At 41.1% G+C, this 16,285-nt stretch overlaps 1 protein-coding gene and 1 long non-coding RNA gene across 2 annotated transcripts in view; one reads left to right on the forward strand and one right to left on the reverse strand.

Moving 5' to 3' along the window:
• Window positions 1–9,353, reverse strand: part of LOC114044552 — an 11,210-nt gene extending 1,857 nt beyond the window's left edge. The window contains exons 1-3 of the long non-coding RNA XR_003569257.1: window positions 9,282–9,353; window positions 6,374–6,567; window positions 1,871–2,142 (exon numbers count right to left, since the gene is read on the reverse strand). This is a non-coding gene — a long non-coding RNA (uncharacterized LOC114044552). The remainder of the gene's footprint in view (window positions 1–1,870; window positions 2,143–6,373; window positions 6,568–9,281) is intronic.
• The window catches only part of HRH1 (histamine receptor H1), a 128,734-nt gene that overhangs the window by 80,419 nt on the left and 32,030 nt on the right, over window positions 1–16,285 (forward strand). The gene's annotated exons all lie outside the window — the stretch shown is intronic.

Below are 16,285 nucleotides of genomic sequence, written 5' to 3' on the forward strand. Positions count from 1 at the left end.
GATAGATAGATAGATAGATAGATAGATAGATAGATAGATAGATAGATAGAGGACACATTGACAGAGAGATGATAGATACATAGGTAGATGATACATAGATGTTTGATTAGACAGACAGACAGATAAATAGATGATAGATAGATAGACAGAGTACACATTGATACATGATAGATAGGTAGATGATACATAGATGTTAGACAGATTAGATAGACAGACAGACAGATAGAGTATTCATTAAGTACTCACCATGTGTGCCAAGAACTTTGCTAAATTCTGGGGATAAAAATATAAGTAATCAAGGCAGCCCCTACCCTCAAGGAACTTACATTCTAATGGGAAAAGATAATACATTTGAGTGCTGGAAAGACGGTGAGGAAAAGAAAGATACCCACCTGAAGACAATATGGTATAGACGAGGAGAAGGAGAGTAAAGGGGAGAGTGAGGTGAAGCATGGCTAAAGTCCTTCCCAAAACAATGACCTCAAGGCAGGAGTAACCCATGGACAGAGATTTTTCAGGGTGGTAATGCGGCAACAAGACAAATTGGAATCCACAGAAAGTTGAAGTGAGAGTGAGGTGTACGAGGTAGTACCTGTTAAGTGTCAAAGACCTTCCATAGGAGGTCAGAGGATGAAAACAGATCAAACAGATCACATGACCTGGAGTTGTCAGTTAAAATTTCCTAGAGGAGGAAGTATGTGAGTTGGGCTTTGAAGGATGGGAGATAACTGAAAAGGATGGTGGAGGATATTCTAGACAAGAAAAACTACGTGAATGACGACCAGAAATGTATCTGGAGAATGAGTCAACCAGCATGTCTGAACTTTTCTTTGTATCCTCAGAACTTGGCACAGTGCCTGACACATAGTAGGCACTTGATAAATATTGATTGATTGATTGATGTAGGGGAGTAGCAAGTCACGATGTTGGAGAGATTGGATAAGCCTCAAATGAGAGGTTAAGAATTTTGGACTTAATACACTGAATGTTGTTAAACAGTGGACAGCTGTTAGCAAAACATATTACAGGAAGATTAATCTTACCCCACTCTGAAGAATGGGCTGGAATGAGGAGAGACTAGAAACAGGAAGACCAATGATAGTACTAATGAAATATACAGGGAATGGCTGAGCACGTTGGCGCATAGTTGTAATCTAAGGTTGAAGTTGGTGAATCACACCAGTTCAGGGATTCTGATCTGTAGTAGCACTAAAGCAGAGTCAGACACAGAGAAAGAGAGAGCAGAAATAGAGACAGAGAGATGATGGTGTGCCTAGAAGAGCTGCAAGGGAAACACAAAGTCTTCATCACTCACAGCTGCATAACTCTAAAATGAGGCAGTTTGATACAATGGAAAGCATGGTATCATGGTGTCTTCAGAGGACCTGTATTCGAATCTTGGCTCTATCACTTACTGCCTGTGGAAGTCACTTCATTGTTTTCAGCTTCCTCCTTTGCAAAATGGAGGGATTAAAATAAATGATCTCTCAGGTTACCTTCCAACTCTGAATCCATATAATATTTTTATGACAAAAATTTTCCCCAGTCTCCAGTGTAGGGAACAGAAAATGAGGCTCAAAAATCAATAGTTCTCTGAATTCTTCAAAAAGAAAAAGGTGTTGTGTGAGTTCAGTGTTAATATTATTATCTCCCAGAGCCTGTGAGTCCAGAGAAACCTTCATTTCTCTGACCTCTCTAGACAAATCAGCCTACCTTCTGTTTCCCAAACTCAACATTCCATCCCTTGCCTTCACACTTTGTCTCCCCCGGGGTTGTGTAGCCCCACTTACAAGCTTTGAGAGACCAAAGAGTTAGCTCCATGGGGAAAAGCAGCTGCCTGTAATTTGATGGAGAGGGGATGAGATCTTACCTGGGCAGGGCAAGTGAAAAGAGAAAGAGAAGGAATCTCTAGCCAGGAAGCCTCATGGAAGGGAGGGGAGTCTAAGAAATAGGGCAGAGACTGTTCAATGAAGTAGAAAACGAGGTATACACCCCTTGAAGCAGCCAGAATCATCATCCACAGGAGGCAAATGGGACTGCAGCATTCAGATTGGAGGAAGGAGCTCACTAGTAGGGGATTCTCCCCTACCCCTCAGCTTCAATGGCCAAGAAGCAGCTTTCTCTTCTGTCCTCTGCCTCCATCTAGGAAAAAAAAAACAAACCATGTACTCCTTTGTTGTACTACTGATGGTGGTATTTTATAAATCTAATTCTCTTTTTATATATTAGTTTGTTTCCATTGCCTGTGAGCTTGCCATGACTTGAGATCAGAGAGTACGTGGAGGGTCAGTCATGAGGGGTTTTGTATTGCACAAATTATCTACACTAAGTCCCCACAATTCTAGTATGTGAGGTTAAGACCCCCCCCCGGGGGGCAGCTAGGTGGCTTAGTGGATAGAGCACTGGCCCTGGAGTCAGGAGGACCTGAGTCCAGCCTCAGACACATAACGCTCACTAGCTGTGTGACCCTGTGCAAGTCACTTAACCCCATTGCCTAGCCAAAAAAAAAAAAAAAAAGCTCCCTAGGGACTATCGATTCACAGTTTATTGGGTTTTCTTTTTTTTAAGAATTTTTTCTTTCTTTCTCAATTATGTGTAAAAACAATTTTAACATTTTTATGTGATTTTTGAGTTCCAAAACTTCCCTCCCTCCTTAAGAAGGCAAGCAGTTTGATATAGATTATACGTGTGCAGTCAGACAAAACATATTTCCATATTAACCATGTTGCAAAAGAGAGCACGGACAAAAAAAAGAGTAATAGAGTTTTGAAATTATAACTCAGACTCCATCAGTTCTTTCTCTGGAGGTGACTAGTATTTTTCTTCTTAAGTCATTTGTAATTGTCTTGGATCGTTGTACTGCCCAGAAGGGCTACTTCTTTCACAATTGATCATCATTACAATATTGCTGTTACTGTGTACAATGTTCTCCTGGTTCTGCTCACTTCACTTTGCATCAATTCATGTAAGTCTTCCCAGCTTTTTCTGAAACCATCCTGCTTGTCCCTTCTTATATAGAATACAATAGTATTCCATCACAGTCATATACCACAACTTGTTCAACCATTCCTCAATTGATACATATCCCTTCAATTTCCAATTTTTTGCCACCACAGAAAGAGCTCACAGCTTATTTTTTATGAATGATCCGATAATACTCCAAAGCAAAACATTTGAACTCGGGGCTCCCTTAGGTTTCCCCTGAAAGAATGAGCCACAGGAGCATGTGCTCAGGAGCAGTGACTAAGCTGGGATGAGAAGGGAAAGTACAGAAAGCACTCTCCTGTTCCACAGTGGTGCCTAGTGTTACACTCAGAATGCAGCCCCACTTCATCCTCACCTGCTAGAATCCTTGGCTTCAAGAATCATTTTGGCTATACCTACTTTGTGAAGACTTTCCTGATTTCTGTAGTTAGGGCTACCTCCTCTTCAAATTATTTGATGTTTACATCAGCATAAAGGTTATAACAGCAATCAGAATGTAAGCTCTTAAGAATTCTCAGACTTATAGTTTATATAATAATGATGACAATAATAGTACTTGGAGGTTTGCAAGGTACTCTACAAATATTTTATCTTCACAGCAATTGAGAGATAAGTGCTATTATTATCCTCATTCTACATATGGGGAAACTAAGTTAAGTTAAGAAACTAAGACTTGCCCAGGGTCACACAGCTATTAAGTATATGAGGATGGATTTGAACTCAGGTCTTCTTTACTCTAGGTCCAACATGTTATTCACTGAACCACTTAGCTATCTCAAGCTGGAGTCTCTCTTCTGAGCTCCAGTCTCACATCACCAATTGCCTATTGGGCATTTCAAACTAGATGCCCCATAGGTATCTCAAACTCAACATATCCAAAAGTGAACTCATTCTCCTTCCCTTCCACCCTCAATCCTACACCTCTCCTGAACTTTCCTCTTACTGGTGAGGGCACCATCATCTTTCTAGTTATCCCAGTCTTCCTTCAAAACTCTACTACTCAAATGCCCCCTTTTGAAGGAGGCCTTACACAGGCTTCCCAACTGCTAGTACCTTCACCTCTAAGGTTACCTTGTATCTACTCTGAATGTATTTTCTATGGACCTACTTAATTGTACATTGTTTCCCCCATTAGAAAGTAAGCTCCTTGAGGGCAGGGGCTGGTTTTTATTCTTTTTTTCAATCCTTGGTGCTTAGTATGGTGCCTATCCCATAGTAAGCACTTAATAGATGCTTATTGACTGATTCATTGATTGAATGAGAGTGACCACCTTTCATTTTGTCTCTGTACACAAAGTCCCTAGGACAGCACCAACACATACAAGGAGCTTAATAAATGCTGGTTGATTGAATGAACATTCTTGTCCCACTGAATGGATCAGGAGAGTCTGAAATGGAGAAAAATATCAATGATGACTTACATTTGGGAGAAGTGATTGGGGTATATATAGTAGAAGAGACCCCCGACTGGGAGTCAGAAGATCTGGGTTTCAGTCTCAACTTGGCCATTTTGTGAATCACTTTCCCCCTTGTGATAATTGTAAACTTTTTATTTTTGAAGTTATGATTATTGTTCAATGTTATGGTTTGTCATGGATATCGCTTGATAGTATGTTTATAATGATAGGACTCCAATGTGGAGTCACTTAGGCTAAGTGTTCCTAATGTCCCTAGAAGCACAGAGGACAAACAGACAGTTTCCCACTGTTAACTCTATGTCAGGCAACCAAGGCTTGCAGCTTTTGGCTTGGATGAATTCTTGACCTGCTGCAGGGGCCTGGAGTCCTCTTCCTTCTGTTGCCTTAGTTAGATCTTCCCACCACTTTGTGGTCCTGATAAAGAAACCTCCCCTCACTTCACCCAAGCCTGGTATATCAATAAGGAACCCCTCAAGAACTTTTCCACCACATCTGGCTCTGATTAGAAATGCCCCCTCTTATATCTGGCACCAATTATCTGTTCTCAACCAAGCCCAGTGTTGGAGTACATAATATTGCCACCTGAACCCCAAATTTGAGCATGTTCCTTCCCCATCTCGTCTCCTTCTCCTTCAAGTTGAGGTAAGTTTCTTGCATGTGTGAGGACAAATCTGTCTTTTTATATCAGTGTATATAGGCTTGGTTTGTCTGCTTGTTGCATTACATAATGATAGAGCTCGTGATTGTATCATTTCCAGAGTACCAATTTTCTCAAAATCCTGAACCCAGATATTTGCTTTAACCCCAGGCATGAGGCCAAATAAAGCACCCTGAAACACCTTTTCTACTTCTGCATTTTTTCTATATTACTTCTGACCACGCCCCACCTGGTCTCCCATGTTTGTAATCTGGACCTTATCTGTGACTTTCTGCAGGACTTAGCATTGACCATCCCCCTCAGACCTTACCTGACACTTTGTCTTACGGTTTTTAAGCCTTCTAATGTAATCTCTTGTATTATAGCTATCATTCTTGGCATCATCATCCTGTTGGACTAGTCAGCTCCTTGAAAACAGGGAGGATGGCTTACCTTTGTATTTCTCATACTACCTAGTATAGTGTCCTTTATAAAGTAGGCATTTAATGATAGCTAGCATTTATATAGTCCTTAAGATTTGTAAAGTGCCTTATATATGTTCACTCTTTTGATTTTCACAACAGACATGTGAGGTAGGTGCTTTTATTGTCCTCATTTTACAGATGAGCAAACTGAGGTGGATAAAGGTGAAGTGGCTTGCCCAGGGTCACAAAGCTAGTAAAAGTCTGAGGCAGGATTCAAACTCAGACCCTCTTGATTTTAAAATGTTTATTTTATTTGTTTCTTTGCACTGAAGGTGGGAAGACTTTCTGGATATTGCCACTAACTCACTGTAGAATTTTACTTCTTATCCCCACCTTGATCCTTAAAATAATAAAATTAAGTTAAATAATATCTAAAGTGCTGTCTGGCTCTAACATTCTAGGTTGGTGTGATCTGAACAGTTTTTAATAAGGGCAGTAGCTTTCTGTTTTGGGCATTTCAAGCCAGCTGACTAGACTTATGGCCTTGTACCTTGGGCTATCTTGATCAAAGGAGAAAAGGAGAAAAGATCATTCTTGAGATGGATGGGAAACTAAATGTCAGGACCTATGTCTCCTCTTTTACTGCCAGAAACAAAATTTCCTACTGGCTCCCCTGCCAGGCTCCCTCATTAGATTGGCACCACATTTAGTCTTACAGGCCTTCTATCCTTTCTATGCTATGGTAACAGAGAGCCAAATGTTGGGATTCGTTATTATGCTCCATTAAGGGTAATTAAGATGTAAATTAGGAAAGCTAATGAAGAAGCTAATTAGGAGGCAATTTCACCAGTGACTACTGACAGTCATCATCAGTCTTAAGTGTGTGATTGCAAGTGGTTAACACTCACCCAGAATGGCAACCACATGGTCCATAGAAAACTGGCCTACAAGTCAGAGGGTCCAGGGTTCAAGTTCCACTTCTGACACATGCTGGCTTTGTGACTCTGAGGAATTCAGCACCCTCGGCATCTCTCCAAGACAGTCCATTGCAGACAATTGCCCATGTGTATTGGTAGAAGGAGCTCCCTTAACCAGGCGTTCCCTATATCAGTGAAACCACAGATTCAGTCTAGGAAAGAATCAGCCTTCAAAGTACAGGTTTCTAGAAAGTCGCACTTGAGCCCAAAGGCAGGGCTCAGTCTTGTAGAGAAGACTGCCATTACATCATCATCATTAAATGACAAGGGTGGTCTATTGGGAAGTTACATTGTAAGGACATGAGCCATGGCACAAAGTGGAAGAGAAATCAAGATACCTGAATTCATGTATCAACCTGGCTGGTTAGTAACTTACCACGTGACCTTGGGAAAATCATTCAACTATTCTGGACCTCCTTTTCCCTCTCTGTAAAATGAGGGGATTGCACTACATGGGGTGGGGGGGAAGTTCTGCCTCTACTCTCTTCACTAGACCATCTCTAAGGTGAGTTCAAAATCTAATGTTCTACAATTCAATGACAGGTGGTCTTCTTTCCCTCTAGGAGTCCATAGTATAAAAAAGATGAGAGAGAGAGACCAAAAAAGAGACAGACAGACAGACAGACAGATAGATCGATAGATAAATAGATAGATGTGCATGCATGTATGTATATAGAAGGGCACCCTGAGCACACAGATCCCAACACGCCCAATGTTTGCCATGCATTGTGCTAAACTCTGGGGACTATAAAGAAGGGCAAAACCAAAACCAAACAGAAACACACCCCCTGCTCTCAAGGATCTCATATTATAATGGGAGAAACAATATGTAAACAAAATATAGATACAATAATATAATACATGTATATATGCGTATATGTGGCAGATAGATCAAAGGTGATGTATACATACATACACATGTATATTATGTATATACGTACATATACACATTTATATATGCACATATACATATACATGTTTGTCTATGTGTGTATGTATATATGTGTATATTTGTGTGTGTGTGGGTGTGTGTGTGTGTGTGAGAGACAGAGAGAGAGAGAGAGAGAGACAGCACAGTGGATTGAGTGCTGAACCTAGAATTAAGAAAACCTGAGTTCAAATCCAGCTTCAGAGAGTTACTATCTTCATGATTCTGGACAAGTCACTTAATGTCCATCTGCCTTAGTTTTGTCATCTGTAAAACAGGGATAATAATAGTGTCTACCTCCCAAGATTGTTGTTAGGTGATGATATTGTAAAGCATTTCTCAAACCTCAACATGCTATATAAGTGCTATATTATATAATCTATAGAATTACATTGCATTATATATAATACATATCACATATGTAAAAAGCATAGGTTCATGGTACACAAATATACATAGTAGAGAGAGCAGGGCATGTCAGTGGCGTAGCATCTGCGTCCTTGAGCCGTCAGAGTCCTCTTCAAGATCAGAGACCACAGTTTTCCCATGGTCTTGTATTCCCTCTGAAATGGGACATTGGTGGTGCTCATTGTGTGAGGGCGATTCTCCAAGTTTCCATTGATATTTTAGCATTTGGGGGTTTCATGTGACCAGAATCACTTTAGCCGCTGGCTTTTATCCCTCCTCCATACAGATGGTCATCGGTGAGCTACTATGGAAAAAGGACTGGCCCTAGAATCAGAGCTCTTAGGTCCAAAGGGAGCCTCTGCACCTGAGGAGCTGTCCACAGGTTGTGCTGCAGCCGGCTCTGAAGCTGATAACTATGCAAATAAGGGCTTGATTTATTGTTTTGTTGATTGCCTAGACTTAAGAAAGTAATGTGAAAATATTAATAATGCAAATTAAATGTAAGAATTTATCATGGGTACATTTTTTTTTTCGGAGAGCTAGCTGTTACACAATTATCAGCATACCTTCCATAGGTGTGACGTTGGGTAAGCCCCTTTACTTCCCTGGACCTCAGTTTCCTCATGTATAAAATGAAGGGGTTGCACTGGATGGCCTGTAAGGTCCCTTCCAGCTCTCAATCAATAATTCTACGATCCTCTAATCCTGAGTGACTCTAAAGCAGAATTTCTGCTAGCAGAGAATGTTGAGGGTTCTCATCATTGGTCTTTATCTTACTCAAGTTCATGATTGAAGATAAATAAAAGCAAATGAGGACCAAGTCTAAAGCACTGCAACTCTTGACTCGCCTGAGATCAGAAATTGGATATAACTGTGGCTTTAACGTTGACACAGAGTTGAAATCTGAAACAAGCGTCCAGGGAACATGCCCGAGGGTCTCTCTTTTCCAAGTGGGAGCTAGCTGTACTGCTAAGATAACAAGGGCTGGTGCAATAACATGGTCATCTCCTATTTCTTCTCCTTTTCATGATAAAATGAATGTCATCCAGACCCCACCAAAAAAGCCAGATGTTATATACTGACGTATGTAGCAATAACCCATTTCTGGGAAACTTGCCCATTTGCAAATTTAGAATCAGTAATTTATCACAACAAGTAGAAAAGCTTAATTGTGACTTAGAAACCAATATATACTTCAATGGATCCATAAAATGGATTAAATTCAATAATTAAAAACAGACCCCAAAATGTGCTGGTTTTAAAAAAAAGTTAATAAGAAAGGAAGAGGGAGCAGGATTGGGGCAGAACCTATTCTGTTATCAGTAGAGGGAACTCCTGAAGAGAAAACCTCCCATGCCAATGAAAGTCACCACCTTCTTCATACCTTACAATCTTAGAGAGGGTAAATGATCAAAGCACTGAGAGTTTAAATGATTTGTCCAAAGTCACACCTACTAAAGTTAATATTAAAACCATGAAAGTAACAAAAATTGCCGTCGATACCTTTTTTGAAAAGCGTACGCTGATCCATGCAAAGATGCCTCTAGGACTCTCCAGATGTGGGGCCAGATTGCCCAATCAGTACTCAAGGCACATGACTAGAAACACTTAAGATTTTGCAGAAGTGGTTTGGCAAGCAGAAATAAACTACTCCACTTTCCTTCTGCCCTAGCCTTGGAGCCCAAACTTTTAGCACCTATGGGCTAAGGAGCCAATCCAAGCCAACAAGCGTTTCTTGAGGACCTACTTTGTGCAAGATATGGTGCTGTATACCAGGGATACAAAAACAAAATGGAAAAGAGACCTTGTCCTCAAGAAACCTCTTGGCAATATAGCCAGTAAAGAAAGAGGTATATGAAAGACCGCAAGATCATTGATCCTATGGGTTTAGTCAGAGGATTGAGATTTCAGGAATCCAGAGGATTTACAGAGGGATTTTAATGAGGAACACATCAGGAAATAACTGGGTAGCCTAGAGGGTAGAGATCTTAATTTGGGAATAGGAAGAGCTGTGGTCAAATCCAGCCTAAGAAATTTACATCACTTGTCTGCCTCAGTTTCCTCATCTGCAAAATGGGGATAATAATATTAGGGTAGTTGTGAACATTAACTGAGACAACCTATGCAAAGTGTTTTGCAAGCCTTAAAGAGCTATATCAATGGTAATTATCATTATTGCTATTAAGTAGCACCTGAGTGGAGCCTGGAAGGAAGGTAGTGTACTGGGAGGGACTGGCCAATGAGCCCTTCCTTAGGAGCATATGCAGTGTGCTCTGCTGATGCAATCCCCATGTGGAGCTCAGAGTATGGCAAGTATTGTTTCAGGTCTGCTTACCATACGAAGAGGAGGAGCCTTTGGATTGACTCAGGAGCCAGAACTGAGATGCTTACAAAAGGCACCAACGGCAGGATAGTTTGGGCCATCTTTCCTGAGGCTTCGTTGGAGTGGGGAAGATGCCACGTGGTGAGGGAGGGCTTGAGCCTTGATCTCCCCACTCCCCCCCAATCTAGCCACAGCAACATGGCAACTGTTCCTTTGCTTCTGCATGTTTGTTCTTTCCTTCTTGGGTGACAAAATATGGGACCAGGGCCCATCATGAGGCTGTGATCCAGAGGTCTCGGGACTCTGAGATTTGCCATTTCCCAGGCAAGAGATGGGAGGAGAGATCTCACTTCCCTTTTGTTTCTGAATCTTCATTTCCTGGTTTTACACGGGGCTGCCATTTTATAAAAGACCCCCCCAGGGTATGACTCAGTTTCTTCAGCCAATTTGAATGCTCTTGCTGGCAGATCACTCTAGGAAGTTTTTTTCATACTTCCTCTAAAATCTCTGAGTAGTTGATTAAGGCTTGTTCTGCCCTCCTTAAGTTAATGTTGTCTTATGTTATCTCTTCATTTAAGTGGTTAAACACCCCACCCTTTCACAAGAATTCTTGAGAAACAAGTTGAGAAGGAAGTTCACTCCAAACACCAGACACTGTCCTGCAAAGGTCAAGAGGCAAGATATGTACTGAGTTCTGGGAACATTAAGTGGGTCAGTAAATGAAGTAATTTGAAATAAACTTGGGAAAACTAGAGCCAGTTTGTGAGGGCTTTAAATGACAAGCTAAGGTGTGATCCTGAGCAATTGGGTGACATTTTCAGACTTTAGGAAACTTTTTTGGGCAGCTATGTGGAGGATGGATTGTAAGGGAGAGAGACGGGAAGTGGAGAGAAAAATTAGTAAGCTGTGACAGGACTCCAGAATGAGTAAGAGGGAGGTGCTATCTCCACATCTGTAGCTCCAAAGCCTCCCTCGCCACCACTCAGCCAGTGCTATAAATTAAAGTGTTATAATTCTTTAGTTTCTCAGTCTAATAATTCTCAACTCCATTTTGTTAAAAGTATGGTACCATAGTTTTGAGGAGGGATGTTTCTTTTCGTTCTTTTTTTTTTTAAAGAAAAAACATTACAGCCTTTCATGAAAGGCTGCCAGCAAATGAGTGTCTAGTATCTCTAAGCTAGAGAGTATTAACTCATCATTGTATTATGAGCTTTCAGACATGTATCTCTGCTGTTAAACCATTTTTTGCCTTCCAACTAGTTTCTGGCCCCAATCTGGCCATAAGCTTCAGGATACCGAATTTCATTTTTCACAGAGTAGTTGCCCTTGGACTGACTTCTCAGCAGGTTGCAGCCCCCTCTGCATTCTGGAGCCCCTTCAGGAAATGGTCCAGGCCTGGGAACACTACTCTATCCCCAAATCACTGTGGGAGATACTGTCTTCAGATTCAGCCAATCCTAAAGTTCTGAAGGATAGCTGGGAGTGGATTAATTTTAGAAAATCCAGGGGAAGCATAGAACCAGCTCAACTACTCAGCTATTCCCCTAGAATGTGACAGTGGCATTATCCTCCTCCCCCACCCCCACCCCCACCCCCTTCACAACATACACACAAAAGCAGCTATTGGATTCTGAGATAACCCTGAACCAGTCCTGAACAACAAAAGAGAATTTGGAGATCCAGAGAGCAAATTCAAGGAGGATATGAGTTACCTCAGGAAAAGTGGTTAATTCAAAGTGGTCAGAAACAAAACTAAAGGTCCATTGCATCATGTTTAGTTTCATTCTTAGAATGAAAGTTCCTTGAGGGCAGGAACTATTTAGGGCAGGGGTTTTTAACCTGTGGTCATAACTCTCTCTCTCTCTTTCTCTCTCTCTCTCTCTCTCCATATATACACATGTACATATATGTATGTGTATATACACACATGATACATATATTGTATGTATGTGTATAAATACTGTGCATATATATTGCTAACTTTCAATATAAATGGTTTTTAACATAATCCTCTGTTTTATTTTATGCATTTAAAATCATTCTTCTGAGAAAAAGTCCATAGGCTTCGTCAGACTGCCAAAGAGGATCATGATACATAAAAACAAGTTACTAAGTCCGGGTTAGGGTTTTTTTGCCTTTGTGTTTCCAGTGCCTAGAATAATATCTTGTGTCTGTTGTTTTGAACCTGTGATTTCACTGATGTGTGGAATTTCCAATGAGGAAACTCCCTGTACCATTGCAGAATGGCACTTATACTTTATTTTTTAGTCTTAAAGAGTGGGGGAGAGGAGTTAAGAAGAGGGGGAGAATATAAGGTGAAATGACTTGTCCAGGGTCACACAGCCTATATATGGCAGAGATAGAATTTAAACCCAGGTCTAAGACTGGCTCTCTATCTCCTATCCTGAGCTGCCTCTCCCTCTTCACACCACCTTGCACAAAGTAAGTGTGGAAAAGTATTTATTGGATGGAATTGAATGACTGAACTGGACTCAAGTTTTAGCTGTACAGGAAGTGCAGAGTTTCTAGTTCCACCCCCACAGATGTGAAACTAAAACCCAAGAGTTTATTCAACTCGTTTCAACATAACATACTTTCATAAAGCACCTACTGTGTGCATGGTACTGTATGATAAGTCTTCAGGGAACAAAGAAGAAAATTAAATAGTACCTGCCCTCAAGGAGCTTATGTTCTACAAAGAGGGAAGAGATAAGAAGAAGAGAGATACAATGTATACAGAGGAATAAAAAAATTTGAAATAACAAATAGAGGTGTTAGGAATTGACCTTGCAAAGGCAGTGGCAGACAAGCTAGGCTTTAAAGGGAGTTAGTTACTAGAGATTCTTAAAGGCACATTCCAGACATGGGGGAACAGGCTTTGCAAAAAAAAAAATATATATATATATATATATGTATATATACATATATATACATAAATATACATATACGTTTGGAGAACAGCTAGAAGGACAATTTGGCTAGAATGTGAAATATGTGTAAAGGTAGGCTGTAGTGAAGTTTTTAAATACCAGGCAGGCAAAGGATTTTGCATTTTATCCTAGAAATATTCGAGGTCTACTGAAAATTATTGAAGGGAAGGAGAAATGGTATAGGCCAGTGGGGACATGGTCAGATTTGGGGTTTAGGAGTATTGATATCAATAGATTTTTGTTTGTTTTAAGACCAATCTCACCCATGCTGGAAGTATAGCAGTCCCTCAGCAGCCTGAACCCAGTAGGGACCAGCATGAAAGCTTTGACCTGCTCCATTTTGAAAAATTCTGGCCAGTTGGCCCCTCTTTGGGCAGTCCAGTGGCCTTACACTTCCAGGAGCTCACCATATTGGTGCCAGGCTTAGTGAAGACACACAAGAGGTCAACCAGCCTTATCCTCCCCAACATCAGGGATTCCAAGTATTCTCCCCCAGTCCTGGCCCCCAAATCAAGTTTATGTGAATTACTTGAAATGTTATACATAGAATTTATGGATACTCTCTCCTCTCTGGGTTTCCATGACATCATCCCGTCTTTCTGCCTATCTGACCATTCCTTCTCAGTCTCCTTCCATAGCATTTCCCTTAAACATGTAGATATCCCAAAATTTTACCCTGAACCCTGTTCTAGTCTCCCTACATTCACTCACCAACCACACTAGTTCCCATGAGTTCAATTAATTAAATTAATTAATTTAATTAAATAAATAAAAACTAATTAACTCCCAGAGCTATATCTAATCTCTCTCCTGAACTTTGGTCTCACAGCACCTACTGCCCATTGGATGTTTCAAACTTGATTTCCCATAGATAAATCAAATTCAACATTATCCTAAACTAAACATAATCTTTCCTTCCAAACCCTTCTCCCTTTCCAATTTTCTATTTCCCTAGAGAAACCATCCTTCCAGTCACTCAAGTTAGCAACATTGGCATTATCCTTGATGCCACATTGGCCTTCACCCTATGTATCCATCCAGTTCTGCAACTCTTGGAACAGCTCCCCTCCTCTCTATTCACACAGATACATACCTGTTGTAGGTTGCCATCTTGTTTCACCTGGACAACTGCAAAAGCTTCCTAACTGGTCTCCTTCTCTCAAGCTGATCCCCTCTCCAATCCATCACAGCTACTCAAGTGATTTTCTTAAAATATCACTCCCCTACTCAATAAATTCCAGTGACTCTATTGATTTCGGATAAAAACCTTCTCTTTAGATTTTTGAAGACCTTCATAGCCTAGCCCTGAACTATTATTCCAACCCTATTCTATATTACATCTCTTCCAGAAAAACTGGCCCAACATTAAATTTCCCATCTCTGCACCTTTGAGAGACTGCTTTCTTTCATGCCTGGAACACACTCTCACCTCATCTCTTCTCTTAGTATCCTTCAAAACTCTGCTCAAATGATACCTTCTGTGTAAAACCTTTCCTGATTCCTGTCCCATCTCCAGCAGGTAGTGTCCTCCCCCACCAAAAAAAGAAAAAAGTGTATTGTATACATTTCTGTATGTGTTTTTGTATATAATTATTCATATGCATATTGTCATCCCTATGGAATGTAAGTCCCTTGAGGATAAAGATTGTTTCATCTCTTCATATTTCTAGCTCCTGGTACATAGTAAGTGATTAATAAATGCTAAGTAGCACAGTGGATAGAGTACCAGGCCTCAAGTCAGGAAGACTCATCTTCTTGAGTTCAAATCTGGCCTCAGACGCTTACTAGCTGTGTCACCCTGGGCAAGTCACTTAACCCTGTTTGCTTCAGTTTCCTCATCTGGAAAAGGACCTAGAGAAGGAAATGGTAAACCACTCTAGTATCTTTGCCGAGAAAATCTCAAATGGGGTCCTCTGAAATGGGGAAGAGTTGGACATGACTGAAATGATTCAACCAGAACAATAATGATTGGTTGACTGCTTAATGATTTCCCCAGGTCAGACAGTGAATAAGCAGCAGAGTCTGGACGAGAACCCAGATGCCATGATCCCTGGGTTAGCTCTCTCCCTCTTTACCACCACCACCACCCCACGCACTGTTTCCTCACAATAAAATCCATGGTCCAAACCCAGGTCACAAAACCTGAGGTTGGAGGGAAAGGAGAGAAAGACATGAACAAGGACAGAGAGACAGATGCTGACAGGAATATTGAGAGAGAGAGAAACAGAGACAGACAGACAGACAGAGACAGAGAGATTAAAACAGAGAGAATAGACTGAGGGATTAAAAGAGAAATTTTGAGAGAGACAGACAGAGAGAGACCTCTAGCTACAAGTCCAAATTTGGCCATTCCTTTGTGCGTTATTTCAGCCTTGGAGACAAGAAATAAGTTTTTTGTTCCTGTCATGCTGTCTACGTGTGTGTGCGTGTGCGAGAAAGGGTGTGGGTGTGCAATAGTTCTTTCCTCAGACCAGAGGAGGGTGGAAATATATTCTAGAAGTGGATGTGTCATTTCAAATGGATTATTTTCCAGCCTGGACACAATTTTCATTTCTCTCTAGTGACTCATGTAAGATGTTGCCTTTAGCTAGTTCTCTGCCTCTTGGCAAAGGGCATGTTTTCTGAAGGTGGCTGAGACTCCACAAAGTAACACAAAGTGTTAAGTCATTCTTTTTCAGGTTTGGTCTGCTGGCTTCAAGGAGGCAATTACCGAAAAGCCCCAGAATTTGACTGCCTGTTATGGTTACTGATACGGCATATTACTCGTAATTGTTATGTTAGGTCTTGCGGTATCTATTGTCAGGATATACCTCTCTTCTTCTGTCATCTTGCTCATAGGTCATTTCATCATGAAAAGGTCTCTCTACAGTTTTCATTCAGTAATATCCTCTACGGGTCCAGCCCTATGCTGGGGGCCTTGAATGCTACAAAGAATTTAATTGCACAGACCCTGGCTTTCTGGGTTTTATAATCCAGCTGAAGAAAAGTCAAGTTATACACCTACCTCTTGCCTCTTAGATACCCTAGACTGCTTTCAGGACTCAGCTAAAAGCACTACTTTCTATATGAGATCTTTCCTGATTCCCAGTCACAGCAGGGTCCCTCTGTCCCTCTGTGCTGCCAATGGGCCTCCAGGATCCCATGGGGGGGCACCTGGAGGTCCCCAGTTATAGCTGATGCCTGGTGGAAGCCTCTGTTTTCTTACTCCACACACACACACACACACACACACACACACACACACACACACACAC

Source organism: Vombatus ursinus, unplaced genomic scaffold, assembly GCF_900497805.2.
Source record: "Vombatus ursinus unplaced genomic scaffold, bare-nosed wombat genome assembly UNPS02014773.1, whole genome shotgun sequence".
Classification (NCBI taxonomy): domain Eukaryota; kingdom Metazoa; phylum Chordata; class Mammalia; order Diprotodontia; family Vombatidae; genus Vombatus; species Vombatus ursinus.